At 38.4% G+C, this 23280-nt stretch overlaps 1 protein-coding gene across 1 annotated transcript in view; it reads left to right on the plus strand.

The window, feature by feature from the left end:
* Bach2 (BACH transcriptional regulator 2) overlaps positions 1 to 23280 on the plus strand; it is a 335453-nt gene that overhangs the window by 179194 nt on the left and 132979 nt on the right. The window contains exon 3 of the mRNA XM_005324699.4: positions 9632 to 9780. The gene's annotated coding sequence lies outside the window, so the exon portion shown is untranslated. The remainder of the gene's footprint in view (positions 1 to 9631; positions 9781 to 23280) is intronic.

Genomic DNA, 23280 nt, shown 5'->3' on the forward strand with positions numbered 1-23280 from the left:
TGGTCAAGAAACAGGGCACTGATGTCTAAGAAGTGAGAGAGGGTGGTAAAAGAAGGTGAGGAACAATTAGGGGGCATATTTTATTTGAAGATCAATGGAAAAAAATTGAGATTTTATGAAGAATAGTGACATAACTTTTTAAATTTTAGGATCACTTTGGTTTCTATGTGGAGCATAAATTATAGTAGGGTATGCAGGGAAAAAGTCAGCATAGCAGCCCTGAGATTGCTGCCCTTCCAAAGGCTTGCTTGCCAACAGGGCACTTGGCTGGCATCTGGAGCCTGGATTTCAGAAGTGTCCTTACCATTCTCTAACTCATAATGGTGCTGTTTTAAAGCATTTGTACCAACAGTGTGGTTTATGTTGAACACCTGCTTTCCTTTTGGGATCCTGGAATTCTTGTATGTTTCTGGCAAAAGGTGCCTTAATGACCAGCCATCTGTAAAATCCTTGGACACAGAAATTCTAACGATCTTCCTTCTAACAGCACTGCACACTTATTATAATTTGATGCTGAGTGTCAAGGACGTCTTGTGTGATTCCACTGAGAGAAGACTCTGGGGAATTTTCTCTTGGTTTCCTTCCCATTCACCTTTTCCCACCGCTGCTTTTACTTTGCATCCTTTCCTTGTAAGAAATCATACCCATGAGTACAACATATGCTGAGTCCTGTGAGACCACCCAGCAGTGGTCTTAGGGACACTTGCCTGCCAGGAGGAAATTAAAAACAGAAAGGCCAGTTACTGTGACAATAGTGGCAGACCAGGTGAGACATAATGGTTGATGGAGTCAAGATGAAGAGTAGACAGATTTCAGATATCATCTGAAGGTAGAGTTGATGATGTTTGCTGAGGGACTAGTAGACTTTCCAGGTGGGGGGAAGGAGGCGATTAAAGACAACTCCTAGGTTTTTGGCTGGCACAGCTGCATCTCACCTCTGTAAGATGTCTCATGTCTCACTTGTCTTTAAGGTTCTTGGTCCAACTTGTTGTAGCCCTCACCCATGTGACAGTGATCAGCCGTGTGTAGACCCCACCAGCTTCGAGCGGGGTTGGCCCAGCAGCACCCTGACTGTGTGAGACACTGGAGACCTACTTGGCAGCACACCCATGCAACCTGGAAATCAGAGAGCACCTGCCTTTGCAGATGAGGTTGGCAGTCATGCGCAACTCCCCAGAAAAGGCTTGGACTTGGCAAGTTTTTCTGGATAATAGAGCAGAGCAGAGGTGAAGTTCTCAGAGAGGAGGCGGAGAGCCCTCCACGACTCCAGCCTGGTGATAAACCTGCTGATGCCATCCCTGGGTTAGAAATTCCCCTTCACTAATGTCAACAACATACCCCAACACACACACACACACACACACACACACACAAAACCCATCTACCTCCTTCCCGGAATTTAGTCACTGGCTGTCTGATACCACAGATAATTCCTAAAGTAAGGATGAAAAATATGGTACAGGAGCCCTAAAGCTGCCCCTGCCCCCAATGCCACCTCAGAGTGTGCTTCAGGCATTTTCTGTTAAGCTTTGCCAGGGATGGTGGCACTTTTCAGAGATTGGAACCCAGAATGAGATACTTGATACGATGTGTTTTCACTGCCGTGTCCAGAGACCAAGCACAAGTGCCATAGCTTATATTTCACCTTTACAGAACAGTCCAGGCTACTTTTAATAAGAGAGCCTGATAGTGCTATTTAAGAAACTACAATAGGAAAAAAATTATACATTGTAATACACTTCATGAAATATAATCCTGTTAGTACTAACTACCCAATCAATTAATTTTTATGTACCTAATTAAATTATTGTAGGACCTGCAGCGTTGTGACATTCCCTTGATATTTTACTGATAGCACATTGGGTCGTGTTTCCTTCGAGGAGAGCAATGCAATCCCTTCAAATTGTAGTGGATGTCACTGTTGTGTAGGAAAGAGAGTCCCCTTTAGAGTCATACAAGCTTGGATTCAGATGGCATGGTACTGCCTCTCCAGCACTATGACCTTAGGCAAAGCACTATGCCTCTCTGAGCCAGGGCTTTCTCTTCCACCAAATGGGCTAATAGTACCTGTAAAAGTTTCCAGCACAGTTCCTAACAATTAGAAGTTTTCAACAAAGAAAAATTATGGTGACGATGGTTATGCATCATTTAAAAAGCTAGTATTCCATTCACTATGTGCGGAATCTACTAGAACCTCAAAAATATTTCAAGGGAGGTATTTTCAAAACTTGTTTCTTTTTATCTATTTCTCTTTTCTGAATTATTAATAGCAAGTAGCTCTGACTGTGCCCTCCTTTTATGGTAGTGGTGAAACTCTGAATTCTACTGTATTTGAGAACATAAATACCTTGAATGTCGAAGTAAATTCTCTAACTATGGTTCTCCAGTTAGAATAACTAGGTTCCAGCACCTGAAATGTGTAAGTGGAAACTTTCAGAGGTTTTTTTTTTTTTCTTTTTTATCTTAAATAATTGTCTCCATCCTGTCTGAAATGTCCGCATCTTTCCCCCTTCTTTCTCTATTGCAACAAAAAAGTACATTTCCTTTTATTGCCTTCCCATGCCAGTAGAGCAAAACAAAACCCACAAGATCTATGATTCAGAGGTCATCTTCTTTATTCAAATGACTGTCTAAATCATTTGAAAGGTATATTTAAAACATCCATCTCTGTAGTTTCCAAAAAAAAAAATTAACATCAGTTTAACCCTTTCCTTTTAAAACCGTTCTGGCCATAAGATGGTGTGTGACTACTCCATTTAGTCTTTCTAAACGTGAATAAAGACCCCATGGCTGTTCAGAGGTAGCATTTCTGTCAGCAAACCTGTTGTTAAAATTTTGATAATACTTTTATACAACTTGTGACCAGCAAAATATTTGAGATTTCACCTTTTCTGGAAGATAATAGTCTATAAATGCTTTTGGAACTAAGTTCTGAACTCTCGTTTTGTTTTCTGACCACTATAAATTATCTTTCTACTCAATCCAGAGGGGAAAAGTGAAAGAATGTGTGTGTGTGTGTGTGTGTGTGTGTGTGTGTGTGTGTGTAAATATGTAGGAGTCATTTGTGAACCCCCAAAATCATAGTCTGACTGTAGGCAGATGTGGCATTTGAAGCTAGAAAAACAGATTGGCTTACTGTAGTCATCCACGTACCATTGCATTTGGGACATTGAGCAATATCAGGTTTTTTTCCTTAGTGAATCTTTTACCTCAAGTGATGATATTAATACATTGGAGAGAATTAGTTTAACAACTTTGTATCTAAAAGCATAATGTCATTGTCCTTGAAGTTAGACAAATGTGAATTAAGGTTCAAACAAAAACATAAATCAGTATTCTGCATATTTTGTTTTTTGTGTTCTTTATATCACTCTGAAATCCAGTAAGGTAGGAAGAAGTGATTAGTGTAGACAAGACATGGGGAGCAATATTGGAAATCAGAAAGGCATTAAACCACTTTTGTATTTCTTAGAAATTATGTTATTAGATTCATGTGTATTAGATTCATGGTGTAGATAGAAATACCTCCACCTGTAGTTTCCTGGGGAAAAGCAAATAGGACTGTGCTCATCAGATCCTATTAAAGCCACTAAGAAAATCTTAGCTAAGAGTTGAGTGGTAGGGATAAAGAGAGCAATCAGCCTTATTTGTACTTAAGAAGTACTTTCTAGAAAACCTGATCATTTCACAACTAATTGGTATAAATGTTCCCTTGCCCACTGTTTGCAGCTGGAGACCCTCTTGTACTTTTTTAGGACTGCTGTTGTAATTAAATGCCATTTGCTTTTCCTTAGCTTAAGAATGCAGTTCCCACTGATTTTTTTCTGTTGAAGTAAATTCAAGATTATGCAAGAGGGAATTACATACAGATAATTTCCCATATCTGGGATAGGCACTTTACTTGAAAGTGAATGAATAGTAACCATTCAGATTATCTCTTTTAAAACTTTCCCCTGGCTTCTCTAACAGTAAATATGAAGAAATGAAAAAGCAGTGCTTTCATGCTTAGTGTAGCATTACCATATGTTCTCACCCACCTTTTCCTAAGAGCAGTCTGGTGAGCCACTTCAAGAGTTTGTGAGGTCTTTGGAAATCAATCTAGCTTAAAATGCCATTAGGGCAGGAAGTGTCCATGGCTCTCATACTCACCATTGTTTTGAGACATCTAGACAGTGCACAGAGCCTGGGAGAGGCCAGTAAGTCCTAGTGCAATGAATATGTCAGGTGTTGTCCTGTGGGCTTCTGGGTTCTGACATACCTCCAAGAAAGCTAAGATAGGAGGCAACCTATGTAGCTGTATTGTCCACTAACCACATGTGGCTTCTTAAGTTTAAATTACTTAAAAGGGATTAAAGTTAAAATTCAGTTCCTTATTCACACAAGATAAATTTCAAGTACTCAACAGCCACATGAGGGTGGTGGCTACCATAATGGAAAAGTGCGAAGGTTGGGTGTTTCCATCAGCATAGAAAGTGGTATTAGATAGCACCATTAGAGTATTAATAGTGGCCTAGGTGAGTGGCCTCAGTTTTTTAAAGTGAAGTTCCCATGTGACTGTAAAGTGCACTCAATACAAAGAGCCCTTTTATACCTCTTGCCCCACACTGTGGGAACTCAACCTACAAAAGATAGGTAGCCCACCGAGGTGGCTGTCTCTTTGAGACCGATAGCCAGATAACATTGATGTTGTTGACAAGACTGACGTTCAGTTGATACAAATTTGTTTAGCTATACTAGTTGTTAAAATAGTAAAATATCTATGAGTTAATAAAGACCTGCTGTTTTAAGCTCCTCCACTACATTCTTCTTATGCCCCAGCAGTATTAGCCATTTTTCTAGGATTCTCTAAACCTCTCTTCAGTCCACCAAATGAGTAAGTTAATGTCAGTCCCATGCCCCAGGGGTAGGAGACTACTCAAGGCTGCTTTCCCAGGCCTTGAACTGGTGGGCACTGCCTTTAGCCTCATGTCTTTAGGAGGCACCTTTAGGAGACACCACTTCCTCCAGGTCTTTCCAGAGACTCCCCTCCCCTATCACTGCTATGGTCTAGATTCTCGAATCATAGAACCATTGGCCTCAAGAAGACCTTATAACCATTCTCCTCCAGCCTCCTTATTTTACGAAATAAATCCAGTCCCTGAGAGTCACTCATCTAGTTTGTGGCTGATGCAGACATAAAACTCCTAATGTGAAACTTTTTTATTTGTTTGGTTTTGCAACATCTTCCTGTCCATTTCCTTAATTGTGAAATGAGGATTAATGGCTTGATTTCTTTATACCTCACAAAATTGTTAGTAAAAAGAAAAATGATGCCCAGAATTCCGTGTGTGTCAACACTCTTGTACACATTCTCATTTAATCCTCACAAGAACCTGTGGGAGGTGTTAGGCTCCGAGGCTGTGAGTCACCTGCCCAACATAACAGAAAAAAGCTAGTGTGAGCAGAAAGCTGTACATCTCTCGTGGTTTGGAAAGCTGCATACTCTTTTTACGTAAGATAACATAACCATGTGGCATCGCTAGTGTTTAGCCTGTGGCATTCAAGATTTAGTGACACTGAAGGTAGTAACTTTATTCCAGTGATGCACTTTATTTATTTATTTATTTATTTTTCTTTGATAATGTGCCAATTGCACAGACTTTGGTTCAGCATTGAAACAGAAGTGGGCTGCTTTGAAGTATATTTTTAAAATGAGAGTATCCAAATTTGTAATTAGCTTTACAAATACTGATTGTACAGTTGGAGGATCTAAAGAGCTTCAGGAAAGCATTTGTGTTATTAGCGATGATTTTTTTTTTTTGGATTTCCCCCCACCTAAGCAATTAAAAAAATAAAGTATGCTCTTTGAGGAGTCATTTCCTCTATTACCACCTTATTTTTCACATCTTAGAGTCCTCATGTGCTTAGAAAATTAACCATACATCTGATTGTGGCAAAGAAAAATCATTTATAAGTCATTTTACCTACTTTGATACCCAATTTTCAGGAGAATACTTCTTAAATTATAAATGGAGAAGCCACAGTGAAGGAAATGGTCCACTTCTCAATACAGCTTTGGTCTTTGGATCATTTTAACAGAAACAATTCCTACTTTTAAGTGAGACTATTGGGAAAGATAAATTTAATTCACTTCCAGAGTAAAGTTGAAATATTTTGAACCCCTTCCCCCTACACCTTAGCCATTTTATAGTATGTGGTGCAGAAATTGAGTTTATAGATAAGGGAAAGAGTAAGGTTATTTCATTCGATATAACAAGAAAGAATTGCTTTAATTTTCTCTTATTAGCATATGAAAATTGTGGCATTCTCTACACCAAATATTCTATAAGTTCACATATATATAAAGGGGGAAAGAAAGAAAGCTTATTAGAAAAATCTATAAATGGAAAGGGACTTGAGGCTAAAACCCCTGCTGTTGCAATCCTAATTTGTGTTCACTGTTGGGAAGAATATATTCGTGTATATGCATGTTAAAATATGTATCATGGATATGCCCCCATGTCTCTCCATGGACACCTGTTTTGTATTGTGTAAGAGACCCTCATCTTTCTATTATGCACTTCATGCCAATACAGGACCTTCAGTGAGTTTACTTTTATCTCCAATTTTCTTGGACTTTGCATCATTTTTCTGCTTTGTGTAGGAGCTATAGATGGTGTTAGCAAAAGAGTGGGAAAGTATCATTCATGATTTACAGTCAGACGTGGCGTCATGGTAATAAAACACTAGGCTCCAATAGATCATTGAAATAACAAAGCTCCCTCCCCTCCCCTCCCCTGGGAGTTCAAAACCCAATTGAGTCGAATGTATGAAAGATGATTATGTCTTGAGCTCTGTAATGTTTTGAACAATCAATAAAAAAAAAAAGAAAAAAAAAGTTATAAGAAACAGGCAAAAAAAAAAAGAAATAACAAAGCTCACATTCCTTCAAACATATTAGGGCATAAGAAGGCCTGATGAGTGGGCACATACTTTCAAAACTCGCCAGCCGCTTATTCTTATACCAGTGCACCCAACATTAAATGAGTTAACCTGTGCAAGACAAATGGCACCAGAGATGGCATATTGAAACACATGTGAAGGTGAGCCATCATTATTAGCGTGTATAATTGATTTCGTCTTCACATCTCCTTCTGTTTCTGAGGCCATGCTAAGGAACAGCATAATGTCTAAAAAGAAGAAAACATGAAAAGAAAGGAAGCCAAAGCCCTCAGTATTGCAGAAGCTGAATCTTCAGCCCACAGACAATCAGTGGTTTCCTTCTCGTTGGTAACATGTGAATTGTGTCTATACTCCCACACCCCTTCCATGTTAAGTTGCATGGGCAAGTCATGACTTTCCCACTGTGTACCTCTGACTCAGTGGGGCCTAATGAGGTCCATTCAATGGTGAACTTACATTAACCCCATTTCAAATGACATATGACAAAACAGCAAGATGCTCTTTATCTTCTGAGAAAAAAATAAAATAAAATATCCTAAGTTTGATCACCACTGATTAGAACTTTTGTAAAGATGTGTGGGGTGCAAGTGGATCTTTCTGTGTCCATAATAAAGTAGGTAATTAGCAAATTCACCAGGCACTCATGTTTCTGGGAAGAGTGTAAATTCATGTGGCCTCTCTAGAAGGTGGTTAGGACCCTTAAAGTTCAAGCCACTTGACTCGGTAATTCTTTCTCTAGGAAGCCACCTAAGGAAATGTCCAGAAGTTTAGACAAATCTATAGTCAGATATATCCCTCAAAGTGAAATAGCTAATAACACAAAACCTGTAATTCTAAAACTGAAAGAAATAGTCAAATAAAATGCATTTCTGTAGAGTATAAAATCACATAAATATTAGAAAGCATGTTTGTAAGTGATTTTTAATAACTTAGGGAAATATTTGCATTCATATAACTTACATTTTATTTCATAATTAAATTTAAAAAGTTGAAACAAAACTCTTGAATATGTTTGTGTATCTGAAAAGAATACTGATCCACAATCCCTTGTCCGCTCTATAAAACAATTGCCAAGCAAAATGAGGGAGCATATCTATCTTCTAAGAACTAAAATTCTAAATCCAAAAACTTTTGGGGGTTGTTTGGTCACATTATGTTATTTGTAATTGTTTTGGTAAAAAAAAAAAAAAAAACTTGAGCTGAACTAATGTAAGGCACTATTTTATCCCACTACTAAAAGTAAGCCTCTATTTTTGTACAGAATTATTCAGTGTGTTTATTAAGGGTGCCACTCCAGAATCCCTTAGGGTAATATGTAATGAGTGGTAGTTGCATCACAATACTCTCTAAAATCTAAAAGAAAAATCTAAATTCTGAACTGTGTCCACCCCCGGGAGTTACAGGTTAAGGACCCACACAACAAACATCACTAGTGATTTCACTGGTGCCAACGTTGCCATTACTCTTTAATTTTTTATTTTATACCTTCCATATTTTCCACAAATTCTACAATAAGCACATATTAATTCATCACCAGAAAAATAAATATTGCTAATTTTAAAATAAACACATTTAAGGTATCAAAGAAACAAAATGTCAGACTTTACAAGTCAATCATTTGATGAATATGGAAAGCAGTATGGAGATTCCTTGGAAATCTGGGAATGGAACCACCATTTGACCCAGCTACCCCTCTCCTCGGTCTATACCCAAAGGACTTAAAAACAGCATACAACAGGGACACAGCCATATCAATGTTTATAGCAGAACAGTTCACAATAGCTGAACTGTGGAGCCAACCTAGATGCCCTTCAGTGGATGACTGGAGAAAAAAAAAATTGGCATATATACACGGAATTTTACTCAGTAATAAGAGAGAATAAAATCATGGCATTTGTAGGTAAATGGATGGCATTGGAGAAGATAATGCTAAGTGAAGTTAGCCAATCCCAAAAAGCCAAATGACGAATGTGATATAAAGATATAAAGAAGCTGACTCATAATGGAATAGAAAGAGGGAGCATGGGGGGAATAGATGAATTCTAGATAGGACAGAGGGGTGGAAGGGAAAGGGAGGGAGCAGGGGGTTTGCAAAGATGTTGGAATGTGATAGACATCATTATCCAAAGTACATGTATGTAGACACGAATTGGTGTCAACATACTTTATATAAAATCAGAGATAATTAAAATTGTGCTGTATATGTGTAATAAGAATTATAAAGCATTCCACTGTCATTTATTTATTTATTTATTTATTTATTTTTAAAGAGAGAGTGAGAGAGGGGAGAGAGAGAGAGAGAGAGAGAGAGAGAGAGAGAGAGAGAATTTTTAATATTTATTTTATTTAGTTCTCGGCGGACACAACATCTTTGTTGGTATGTGGTGCTGAGGATCGAACCCGGGCTGCACGCATGCCAGGCGAGCGCGCTACCGCTTGAGCCACATCCCCAGACCCTGTCATTTATTTTTAAATAAATAAATAAATAAATGTCATAGGGCTTCTACCTTGGTGGAGCCCTGGCATTTTGGGGGCTCATTGTCATATTCTATTATGTGACTTGGTCAAGAGACACAGCCAGAGAGACAGGAAGTTAGTAGAGAGGTTGTAAAGAGCAAGTGTGAGATAAGGAGCAAGGCAGGAATTGTTCACTTTCAAAGTTTATTAATGGACAACTCTTCTCCACTAGGTGGACACTCACTGACCTATCACAAGGTTGCCCTGCAAAACTTTGGGGTCCATGTCTGAATGGATTGCTGTAGCCTTCTCATCTCTCCCTTCGCCCAGTTCCCTGCATCCTAAGACTCGAAGCCAGGACAGGACCTGGAAAAATTATATGTAAGTTTTGACTAAGGTTTCTTTTCCTTAACCAAACAATATAAAAGTTTTCTTAGGTAATAGTAACAAATAGCTTAAGCAAATATGTATTACCTTTGTTTTAACAAAGTGTCATGAGAGTTATAATTGAGGAAAAGAGCAGGGGTTGGAATCTCCATGTTAGTGGTTCCTTAACTCAGTGGTTTTTAAACTTTAAGCTTGCATTAGAATTACCTAGAGGGCTTGTTAAATTACAGATTGCTGGGCCTCACGCCCAGAATTTCTGATTCAGTAAATCTGAATTCTACTGAATTCAAGGTCAATGCCAGAAATTTTCTTTCCAACAGTTTTCCAAGTGATGCTAGTGTAGCCAGGTCACGGACTCCACTTTGAGAATCACTACCTTAACTCAAATGTGACTGGAAAGATGAATGATAGATATAAAACTGTGACTTTAGTATTAAAAACTATTAAACTATTAAATATGAAAACTTTACTTAATGCATTGACACATCTCAACAAAACATTTTAGGGTCTACTCAGGACCTTCACACTTGAAAATCCAACCACATAGTTGCCATTACTCCCTGCCAGCCTTCCTCCTACTGGTCTCAGTCATTCTTTGCCCTTGGTTTTCAAATGATGTGACTAATGGTGTGTTATTAGTCTAAAACAATGACTGCAGTCCTTCAGCAGGTGTGCTCATCATGTTTTTAGATACACTCAAAAAGAGAAATCTTTTTTCCCCTGGATTGGGAATGTATTGTCACCTTTCAAACTAAATCATCATTGTATTATTCCTCCTTCGTACACTGAAGTCTGACTTGATTTCCAAAACACATTCAAGGGAGACAACATCTCCAATAAATACCCCAAGTCAGCAATTTCAGGTTTCTGTGGGGTCTAAGTTCCCAGGACTGACATGTTTTGAGGATTGGCTTGTATGTTAGCTATCAAACAGGCCAATCACCTGTCTTCCAAAGATAAGAATTATTTATTCCATGATAAAAGAAAGAAGTAGGAGAGTTTGTTTAAATAAATGCACACTGGATATATACACACAACTATACACATGTGAATGGATATGTATTTTACATATTTCTGAGCTTTCATTTTAGGAATTGTTTTTCTTCCTTTCTTTCTTTTTTTTTTTTTTGTGTGTGTGTGTATGTGTGTGGTTCTGGGGATTAAATTCAGGACCTCACACATGCTTTGCAAGCACTGTATCACTGAGCTACATCTCCAGCTCCCATTTTAGAAATTTTAAACATTTTTTTCTTTTCCTTCATTGAGTCAATATGAATGTAAAAATAGTATGACTGATGCTGTCCAGGAAAACATTCAAGAAATTACTGGGCATTTTAAATCTGTGGATAAAGCACTGTGATTTATAACATTTTTCTTGGATATGGTAAATGTTATCATTCAAAGCAGTACTCAAGATTTACAGTTCTTTTATTATAATGCTCTAGAGTGGAGAATAATCACTGTTTGTAAAGCAATTGCCAAGCAACTATGTAATGAAAGAGCATATCTATCTTCTAAACATTAATGGAACCCCAAATCCCAGAAATAGGTCAGGAAGAGAAGACAAAAAGTGATAGGTGGTGGAATACTCTAGAGTGGAATTAACCCAGAGCTGTCTTCTAGGGTGGCCCAAAGGATGAATGAGCTGGTATAAGGGATGACAGAGTTGAGAGTGATAGAGTTAGTTACTGTATCCTTACAAACTTTACCATCTCAAGAGGGGTGGGAGGGAAAGGGAGGGAGAAGGGGAATAGCATGGATGGTGGAAGGAGACCCTCATCATTATACAAAATACATATATGAAGATGCGAATTTGGTGTCAACATATCTTATATACAAAGATATGATAAATTGTTGTACAAAGGTGTAATAAGAATTGTAATGCAAATAATAATAATAGAGCTCATGTAAAAAAATAAATAAATAAAAATTTTAAAAAAAACTTTACCATCTCTATCAAGTGCTAGTTATTCCATATAGCATTTGGAAGGAAAGTTGTCAGTTTATGAAGCATCTTCACTATGAAGTGAAAGAAGGACTTGGATCAAATGTCCCTTGTGTTGCTCCTGCTTTGCCATTCTGTGAACCTCCCTGTTTACACATCATGCTTTCCTGTAGAGTAACCTGTGCTTATGGAGGGAAGAAGGCCGCTGTGATTCCTCAAGTGAATCTGGGTTTTGGTTTCCAGCCTGGATCACTCCCTCCACTTGGGCAGGGCACTTGGCCTCCAAGAACCTGGAGTGTCTCTGTAAAACTCAGTACTGTAAACCTAAAACTGCTCTTAAAGTATATTAATTTTAAAAAGCTGAATACCAGACAGTATGGCAAACCCCAAAAATATTGAACAGAATTACCATATGATCCAGTAATTTCACTTCTGGGTACACACTCAAAAATGAACATAGGAATTTGAATGTATAACTTACACACTCAAGTTCATAGCAGCATTATACACTATAGCCAAAACCTGGGAGCAGCTCAGATGTCCATCAACAGATAAATGGATAAATAAAAATTATTCAGCCTTAAAAATATGTGAAAATCTGATAACGTTACCATACACATGAACCTTGAAAATACTAAATAAGGCAGATGCAAAAAGGACTATTACATGGTCCCATTTATATGAGGCATCTAGAGTTGCCAAATTCAGAAGCAGAAAGTTGAATTGTGGGTGTTGGAGACAGAGGAATGGGGAATTGTTGCTTAATGGATATAAGGTTTGAGTTTGGAAAGATGAAAATGTTCTGGAGATGGATGGTTGCACTAAAATGTAAATGTACTTAATGTCACAAAACTGTATATTTTTAAATGATTAAAATGAAAATTTTTTGTTACTTACGTTTTACCACAATTTTTTTTTTTAAACCCAAATCCCATGACTCACCTTCACTCAAGAATGCTGTGCACAATCACTAATTCATTCTTGGTGGTGACTTTGTAGTTTGTGAGGGGGGAATAAAAACAGACCATGACACCACTCACCCCTCTTTTCCTGTTACCTTTTGGGCAATTTCCAAAGATGGAAAAGGTAAGGATCTGCTGAGCAGGATACCTCAGTCTTAGGAATGGGTTTCCCATTGGAGTAAAGATACACCTGTGGGAAACCATCAAGGAAATTTGCCATTAACATCCGTAGTCTCTACCAAAATCCATTTACACACAGAGGAAATCTGTCACCTATGATCCTTTCACAGGGCTGCTCCTGTTCTTCCAGCATGTGTTCATAAACTGGTTCAATCCCAGAGCACGGTGCCAACAGTGCCACAGAGCTGTGTGCTCAACTGTGGCTTATGACAGGCCTTGTTCTCTGGAGGAGGACATATAGGGAGAAACCAGTGAATGAGGACTTGTCACAAGAGTCCACATAGTAGAAAAGGAAGGCTTTTAGAAATTAACAGTGGTGGGCTCCCCACTATGGGGCTTCCGATTTTTATGATGCCTCTTTACAATGTCCAAATGAAGTATAACTTATGCATCATCATCAACTCTTTACACTACTGAGAACAGGCAGCATTGGATCCATAAGCTACAGAGCAGGTCAGTGGGTGGCCTGCACCCCTGGGGCCAACATGAAGGCTGAAACCCACCAGAATAGTCCATTGTACCCTACTTTTCTTGGTTTTTGCTTTAAATTCAATGTTTCTAGAAAGCTGACCTTGAAAAACATCCAATAGTTCTCATCAGGCCTAGTAGCCATATTTTCTTCAGAAATCCTTCACTACGGTCAGGCTATATCCTTGTGGCTGACCAGGAGTAGGAGTCATGAGGCATAGTACATAAGGATCCATGGTGTCAAAAAACTGAGAAATTGTTATCCTAAATTATCCCACCTTCTCCTTAAGATATCAAGATTGTGTGTGTGTATATATATATGCACTCATACATGTGTATGTTTGGCTTAAGGAATTTGTATAATCAAAACAGAGGTGAAATGATGTCATTAAAGTTAAAAGACACATATATGTATGTATGTATATGTAGTCATTCCCCTCATTCTCATGCCGTACTTTCCAAATCTGCTGCTTTACTTAGGTAGTAGAGACTAGGACAGAGCAATGGAAGTTTTGACTCACTTGCTATGATATCAAAAAGAAAATTGAATGAAAGGTTTTTGTAGAAAAGAAAACTCAGATCAGCAAGTCTAAGGGACACAAAAATAAGGGCTTATTCATCTCTAACGTCCACACGGACCTACCAACATCCTATGCTTGAGTTGAAATGACATAGATTTAGAATCCAATCAAAATAAATGTAGTCCCATGAGTTCAAAGACCATAATTTGAGGATGGACACACTGATGCACACTCAGACAAATGATACAAGATAAAGAAAGCCAGCAACGACAGACCCTTGGGGACCCTTCCTGTGGACCCTCGTGTTTCTGAGGAATCAGGTGAGCCTAGTTTCAGATGCCAAATTCATGTTTACTGATGGCTTAGCTACCTGGAATCTGACTAACCAGAACCTGAATTAACTAACCTTCATATTCACCCACACCCACCCAGCCCTTCCCACACACCCCACCTTACCACACACACCCCACTTCCCTTTTTCAGAGACAAAACTCAGAAAACAAGATCGCTTTGGTTTTCAGTGAAGGGGGAAACATACCCTGGAGGATATTTGTAGCTGATCACAGTGACATGCTGAATCATTGAGAATGTTCAAATGTTTCAAAATTAGGAAAAGAAACTGCTTTGGAAAGCTCTTTAACAATAAGCATTTTCTAGTTATGGATTAACCAGAAAATCAAAACAAAAAAACATCTTCTTGTCCTCCAATAGTCTAGTTAACTGAAATTTTATTATACCTACTATTGTCCCTCAATAATAGTCTAAAAATGTTGACCAAGAAAAACGTAACATTAATTTTTATTCTTCTTGAGAAACTATGCACTTTTTGCCTTTTACCACCTTTCCAGTGCTGTACTTGTGTAGGAAATATCTAGACGTTGTGATATCATTAGTTTTAAGAGTAACATAAAATAATTTCATGAACCTATATGTTTAGCTTCTATAGTCATTGAGGAACTGTTGGCAAAATTTTAAAGTCAATTCTGTTTTTTTTATTTTGTTTTGTTCTGAAGAACCTATGATATGGCTATTTGTAACAAATTCAGTTTCACAACTATGTTCTTCACACAGCATCATCAAATTTATTTTTCAGGGTTGGGGTTGTGGCTCAGTGGAAGAGTGCTCACCTAGCACACATGAGGCTCTGGGTTCAATCCTCAGTATTTAAAACTATATTTTAAAAATATAGTTTTCACTCTTTGCATACATCATAAATGTACAGAGATACTACCAGCATGATAAGATATGTTCACATACAAATTGAAATTTTCAGATGCTATTTCTTATAAGTCTTTAAAGAAACTGAGCTCTTTTGTATTATAAAGCTGCCCACCAAGTGATACCAGTCGTAGCATACATGATTTTATCAGTTTGTTCTAATAGTTTTCAACCTGTTGACTTTTTAAGAAATGATTTGTGTGCTCTGTTTTGTAAGCATCTGTCACTAATGAAATGATATCTCTCTCTGAGCCCTTTTTTAACCCAGGGGATCATAGCATGTCCTTCAAGGACACCCATTAGACTAGTCTTTGAGAGGCACTAACTCCTATAGCTCTGTTGCAGCTAGAAAGTATGGAGAACCAATTTCATGATGAGGAAACACATTTCAGCTCTTCCACCCCAGAACAGAATTTGCAAAGCTTTGCAAAATAGCAGAACTTTTGGAGTTGTAGTAGTGCTTACTTAGAAATTAGAATCTTTTGTCTCTGTCTGATTTTTCCCATATTCCACGCTGTATTTGTCACTAGGCTGAATTTTTATAGTGGGTCCTATGTGTTAAGTATTCCTAATTTCCAGAAAGAGCCAGATTCGCCAGGTGTAGTGGCAAATACTTGTAATCCCAGCAGCTCGGGAGGTGGAGACAGGAGGATTGTGAGTTCAAAGCCATCCTCAGCAACTTAGCAAGGTGCTAAGCAACTCAGTGAGACCCTGTCTCTAAATAAAATGCAAAAATAGGGCTGGGGATGTAGCTTAGTGGTTGAGTGCCCCTGAGTTCAATCCCCGGTACCTTCCCCGCCCGCCCACCCCCAAAAAAGAGCCAGAATGAGAGAACAGTTGGTTCCTTTTATCAAAAAAGAAGTAGCTTTATTTTCATTATTATAAAAGTAGTAGAGCCTTGGGTCACTTAATGGCAGAGAAATGTCTTGAGAAGTGTGTTGTTAGCCAAATTTGTCATTCTGTGAACATTATAGAATGTACTTACACAAACAGCTGTAATACACTATTTAATATAACCTTATGGGTTCTCCATGACTATCATTGACCAAAACGTCATTAGGTGGCATTTAACCATATATATTTTTTCTACACAATTTGTAAAATAACAGAAAAGAAGAAAAATAATTTACATATTATTATCCTGGCTATCCAAAAATAATTTTCATATGACCTATTAACTCATATTTTATGTATTCTTCACACTTTTTTCAAATAACTAATTAGAAATTTATAAACAGTATTCTGCACTGATTGCATCCAACAAGTTGGTGGCACTTAGGAATGATGATGTTACATGTCACTTTACAGGACAATCTCCTTGTTACTTATTTTTTCCCCTTTAAATTATATTTATCAACTCTCATAAGAACAGATAACTATGTGGACTCACCAAAATCTTTATCTGGTGGAAGTTTCTATCAGCCAGTATTTTCATTTCAACATGTTGCTAATCAAAGATGTTGAATGGCCCTGCAAGATCTTTGTGAACTTCTGTAATAATAAAAGGAAGATTCACTTATATACAGGTGTTAGGCCAACTGATTGTGTTCCAGTTATTTAAAAATTAGTAATCAATTTACTGTAAGCCAATTTGGCATGAACAAGAAAGACCGATTTAGACAGATCCCATTTCCTATCCGCAATCCAAATAACATCAATTCCAATAAAATTCTAATTTTATAATTGATGGTAACAGAATTTCATTCAAATATCTGAGTATTTGCCACCTTGAACTGTGAACCAGAGTGTTTTCTTTCTTTCTTTCTTTCTTTCTTTCTTTCTTTAATATTTATTTTTTAGTTGGACACAATATCTTTATTTATTTATTTTTATGTGGTACTGAGGATCAAACCCAGGGCCTCGAATGTGCTAGGCAAGCACTCTACCACTGAGCCACAACCCCAGCACCCCCAGAGTGTTTTCTCTCAACTTTGCATCCTATGTCTCTTCTAAAAGCTTCTCTTCAGATGGCTCTGGTGTGATGTCAGGCTCTGAGGGTCCTGCTGGGATCCCTTTACTTTCCTTTAGAGAGTGCTGGGACTTAGGGTTGAGAAGAGTCCTAACCCTTAGCCAAGATTAGGAAGGCCTTTGATAAAACTGGATTTTTAAAGGATTCATCTGAGAAGTGTGATCCACAAACCTTATGTTTGTCTGTGACCAGAAAGTATTCAGTAAGCAACTGCTAGAAGAGATGTATTTGTTTAAAAAAAAAATGGCCTGTGTTTGTCTCTGGTTCCTCTAGGTCTCATCATCCCCTATGTCAGATAGTAAGTTCCTTGAAAGCAGAAATTTTTTTCTGTATTCCTTCAGATCTTTGGTGTCCTGGCATTTAGCAGGGACTCAGTGTAGACAGACTTGAGTTAATATTTCTGTGGCTCTTCAATGACAGATGACTGAATGTGTACAGTTCAGGTAACTCCATTTTTACCTTCTTCCCACAGCAGTTGAAGAGTGCTTTGATAAATATCTGCAGTCGTGCTTGATGCCTGATTGGGTACTGGTATGGGAAGTGGTATACAGCACTTTGATGCTCCCCTGGAGAAGGAGACACCCATGTGGATGATGAGAATTGGGCTCTTTGTCTTCGGTTTCCTTTTGAGCACCTTGCTTCACTGAGTCACAGTGCTGGCAGTTCAGTGATGGGCATGCCATGGGAGCCAGAGACTGCCCCTCAGACTATTTATGACATTGTATCGAAATTTCCCATTACATTAACAATCATATAATTTCAAGAACATGCTAAAAGTTAGTTGGCTTTGTAGTTGACGTTGAGATTAACTTTCTCTAACCTAAACCAGTGAAAACTAAAATGCTCCTCACCACATAAAAGTTTTGCTTTCGCTGTGTTCAGACCCCTCCCACCTTGTCACAGCACAGTCATTTGGTGTCTGATTTGGGGGCGGTGTGGTTGTTTCTCAGTGGTGTATGACCCACTTTTTCATAATACTTAATTGCCTGTGTTTTTACAACACAAGTCGTAAGTTCTGACAACAGTGGACTAAAACCCAAAAACGATTTTTTTCTGAAACATCGCATGAGCGCTGCTCAAATACTGTGCACTGTGGAAAGAAGCTCTCGGCTCTGTAGGGCATGTGTTGACTACCAAGGGATGGCAGGACCTTTCCTCTAGTCTCTGGATAATGAGCAAGCACACAGGTAAAGATGCCTTTCTCAGAGTTGACTGCTTTAATTATTTTTTTGAACTAAACTTTTTAAAAATATTCATCTCTGCCTGCATGCGTTTGCTGTTGTGGTTTTGCAGGGGGTTCAGAGGAACAGGTTTCTCTGGTACCTTAAGATCTTAATAACTTAACTTTTCATTAGAAGTCTAAAGAGATAGTGATCAAAAATAAACTGTTCTCTCTATCCTGTCTGTGCCCTTGGCAGACATCCTTTTATCAGTTTTGTTTTTTTTTTTTTTCCTTATTTGCTGTGGTTGTCTGTAAACATCAGGTGCCTGGTTCTGCAGTGATATCCATGTGTGGGTTAATGCTTGGTGTGAGCTTCAGGCCATGGGCTGTAAAGTGTGGTTACGGCAGACAGAGTAAGATGCTCGCAGAAGGGATGGCAGGGGTTACTGTGGCTTAGTAAGCATGATCCATTGAAGACTAGAAGCAGATAGAACGCAAGTGCTATTGACTAAAGTTTGGCAGAATCATTCTTGACATCGGGCTGTGTTTTAGAATTGTTTATGTGTCTGACAGCGCTTTGATTAATTGGAAGAACTCTTAAAAATCCTCATTGTTTCAAAACAAGGGAGGTATTCACCTTCCCGAATAGATAGGAAAACTTTGGGATATATTTCTTTGCTGAAGGTTAACTGGCGTGCAGTTCATGGCAGGCTCATCTCTACTGAATTACATACCAAGTTAGAGTCTTTGAATGTGCCCAGAGATAAGTCAACCTTGTTTTCCCTGAAAGTCCTGATACAGAAAAAGAATGAAAGTACAAACACTAACTGGAAAAAATGTCACGCATTTTAGACACTTTGCATCCTTTGTTAGGACAAACCCTGGGTTGGGTTTTTTACATTTGTGAAGTTGTGCGGTAGGTGGAGCAGTGTGGGTGGCCCAGAAAAAGTAGCGGTTAGAATAACATTTTCCATTTATTGCCCTTTGTGCATGGCTAAAAATAAGATTCATACAAATCAGAATATGTAATGCAAGCAAAATCACTCTGTTAATTCTGATGACTGGTTTGCCCACATCTTTGCATTTGTCTGGTAAGTGGTATATTGGGAAATAAATGTGTCTTTGTTTAAATAGCAAAAGGCAGCCAGGTTTTTTGCGCTGTTTATCGGCATGTGATAGTTTATCAGCATTTTCCCCTTCTGAAGGAAGAAAGGCACAACCCAAACATTTACAAATTGTGTCAATGGAAGGATGAAAGAAGTAGCCGAATCCTTGAATCTTTTTAAAAAGCAATTGCCTTCTCTGAAATGCTGTCTTACGACATCCATCTTCTTGGCTCATTATTAGAAAGTTGTTGTTTCTTGTAAACCGACAGAACAGAAAGGAAAGGGTCTGTTAGTGGTGTCACCCTAGAGATTGGCAATAGTGTGCGTGTATATGGATGGGGTGGTAGGGAGCAGGGGATATGGATGAGCACACACCTGCCCTTTAGTACCCTCCGTGGACACAGATGTTGGAGGATCAGTTAACCATGTGAAAACTCCCCTTCATCTGGCTTCTGAGTCTACTGCAACCACAGTAAGTGATAACATGTCAGTTTGCGGCTACATGAAACCCCAAAGAGAGATGGCGTCAGCAATCACAGGGAAATTTGTGCCTTCGTGATCCCAGAGATGGTGCTGTCCCGTTCCACTGACTGAGTGGCTGTGGCATTTCCAAAGAATGACAATGTCTGCAAGTGTTCTGAGCCTTTCAGTTTGATGTAATCTGTGAAATAGATGAGTCAAGAGGGCAGTCATTCCAGAAGCCTCTGAGAAATGAAGACTGTAAATTACATTCCTCCAACCATGGCAGACAGCATGGTGCAGTGCTTAAAGTAAGATAAGAGCTTTGGGAGAAAAAAAAAAAAAAAAAGACCCCAGAGCAAATCTTAACTTAGCTACCTGTTGACCTTGATCTATTTACTTAACCTTATCCAGGCCTGGGTGTCTTGTTGAAAAAGGAAATAGGAATAGAACCTACCTTATAGGGTAGTTGTGAGAATTCAGTGAGATTATGTACCTTGTAGCACAAAGCCAATGCTCCGTAAACCGATGTTGGTATTATTCTTATTTGTGCTGCTGCATCCTCGGAGAATTTCAGGGATTTGGGAATTCCTCTCTATGCTTGGAGTACAGATTTTGGAATTAAATGTGCAAAGGATCAGCCTCTTGTTCATGTTTCTCAATCAGAAGGATCTAGGCATTTATAGAGTGATTTGGTACTTCATTGGTTACTAATACTATCTAGGATGTTGTTTTTATTCTACAATCAAATGAGCACAATGTAAGCCTCTCTTTCCTTTTAAGATTAGCACTGTGTTGAGCATAATCAGTTATTTTTACCCTCTCACTATGTTTTTTATTTAAACATGGATATTTCAGTTCTAACATCTGTGCATGTTAATTGTCGTACCTGCTGGCGTGCATTATGAAAGAGTGCGCTAATGTTGTAATCAAGCAAGGTTTTAAATATTTCAGGTGGGAATGAGCAAAACTTCAGGAACAATTAGCTTCTGTGGTGGTGTAGTTCCCTGCAGAAAATACTGCATCTATTATAATTCTGGTTACTGATTAGTCCTACAGATGACCAAATACTGATGCAAGGAAATCAATTGCTGTTAACTTCTATTTTCATTATTTAATTATTTTTTGCAAATTATTTTCTATTTCATGTAATACATACCTGCGCTTCAAGGAGTCCTTTTATGCCCACCAGTTTTTTATTAAAATTAAATCTATTTTGCATTTCATAATGTAAAGTCATAACTGTAGGCATCATGTAACTTTTTGGGTTAACTTTTAGAACCTGTAGAATTAGATGCTAAGAGTTCGAATTCAGATTTCCCCATGACCTTTCTGGGATGCTATTTCTTCATTTATCAAATTAAAAAAAAAAAAAAAAGACTGTGACAGCACCTTGACTTTGCCTCATCTGGAACCTGACAAGAAGTGATAAATGAGACCAATAACCTAAGGAATTAAAACATGGTGCAGGAAATAGGGATGGCTTACTTTTATCACTTAATAATTCTCGCTAGTTTTTTTTTTTAACTTTACTTCAAATTTTCCTTTCCGTGGTCTGTCATACCAGCCCTGTCTCAGATACCACTCCTGATTTTAATTTATATATTAGCGCTATCATCAGATTTTCTGGATTTTTAATGTTAGGAGTCGTCAATCTGCAGCAGAGCCGTTTCTCAGGTTAGCTCTGCCGGGAAGATTTGTCTTTTATTAAAAACAATATTCTGCTTCCTCCAGTGTATCCAGGCAGTGCTGCCTTGTCCGTTTTTCCCTCTTGAGTAAAATGGAAGAATATTTTCCAGGCTGAGGAAATCATTCCAGGTGACTTTCAAAGTTCCTGGCATTGCAGATACAGCTTTAGTCCCCCCCCCCCCACACACACACACACTATCTTTGCACATATGCACACCACTATCTTTGCCATCCTCATTACACTTCGCCACAGTCTGAAGTTTCTGTAAAACTCATAGATCAGAGAAAGTGATAAATTAGACTGGCTTTGACTCCCTCCCACACCTTCCTAAGGAAAGACAGAGATTCTGAAATGCATCCCCGTCGATACACCAGGCACTTCTTCCTGCATAGCAGCCAGTTTTAACCTCTCCTTCATGTGCAATTTGAGTGCACTGGCCGGGCTGTCTCATTATTCCTTTGGTTGAATAATGTAAAGCATTTGCAATGGAGATTTACTCTAATGATGTATTTTAAGTGCATGTCCACATTGCTGGTTTAATGCACTCAGTCATGGAATGCTTTAGAGTTTATTGCTAATGGATGAATCCTCAGGAAAACTGAAATTTTCAATAAGATTGACATTTGGAATGAGAAATATAAATCTAATGAGAGCATTTCAACCAAGGTTTGTAATTAGGACTGAATGGAGTAAATTTGTACACGCACACCACAGAAGGGCACAGCAGAAGGTAAAATTGCACACTCTGCTGTGAATGAGGGATGAAGGCCTATGTATCAGTGTCAGGCCATGACACTGTGGAGTATAAATGATACTGTCACCAAGTGCTGCACAGGGTACCTAGGGAATTCCACTCTAGTAAATTACATTACTTAGACCTGAAGGCATTGTGTTGGAATAAGAGGAGGGGAAAGAAGGCTGTCAGCACTGAGCAGAAGAGACTGCAGTGCGACTGGCTGCAGGGATGGAAGTCACTGGTTTCTGTTATCCCTGGAGAACTTTGTATTCCCCTTTGTTAATTAGTTTATAGAAGCGACAGACATGTACATGTGAAAGAACATCATGTCTGCTTGGAGTACAGGTTACACTTGACCATAAGGGAATGAATTCGAGTAGATTTCTGTAAAGTGGTCTCTGTTGGATTCTCTTTCTTATTATTCACAGCTGGATAATAGTAGGTGTTCAATATAAGTTTGCTCTTATTTTTGTGAGGATCCAACATACATTGTGAGGATTGAATTCTCATTTTCTCAGTAACACTTGTTTCTTTTCTAGCCCTGCCTTAATAAGAGCATGTGTGTCCTAGTCTCTTCTATTACCAATCACCTCTCAGACCTTCCATCCCCAGGGCAAAGAGTCTGTACTGGCATATAACATTTCATTTTGTGAAAACTCAAAAGTTAAGAACAGTTGATTCTTAGAGTGTGACTTGTGGGGGAAAACTGGTTTGTTTGTTTGTTTTTTTCACTTCTATTTTCTTGTCTCCCTGCAGTGAAGTAGGGGGTTACCCTTTTGGGGTTGATCTGTCTCACCATTTCTGGGAAGCAATTAGGAAAAGAAAATAAGCACATCAATTATATTGCTACCTTCCAAGTCATAGAAGTTCACTTTTGTCCAAATGCCAGGTCTTAAGAAAGTCAGTACCAGGTGCTCTAGAATTAGTCATGATCACTTCTTAGCTGGAAAGTAAAGGTCCCCTCCTGAATATATAGGTTATGAATATCAATTCTGAGTTTCTCATGTGTGTGTATGATGTATATGTGTGTCTCTGTGTGTGTGTGTGTGTGTGTGTGTGTGTGTGTGTATTGCTGGGG

Source organism: Ictidomys tridecemlineatus, chromosome 8 (genome assembly GCF_052094955.1).
Source record: "Ictidomys tridecemlineatus isolate mIctTri1 chromosome 8, mIctTri1.hap1, whole genome shotgun sequence".
In the NCBI taxonomy this organism is placed as follows: Eukaryota; Metazoa; Chordata; class Mammalia; order Rodentia; family Sciuridae; genus Ictidomys; species Ictidomys tridecemlineatus.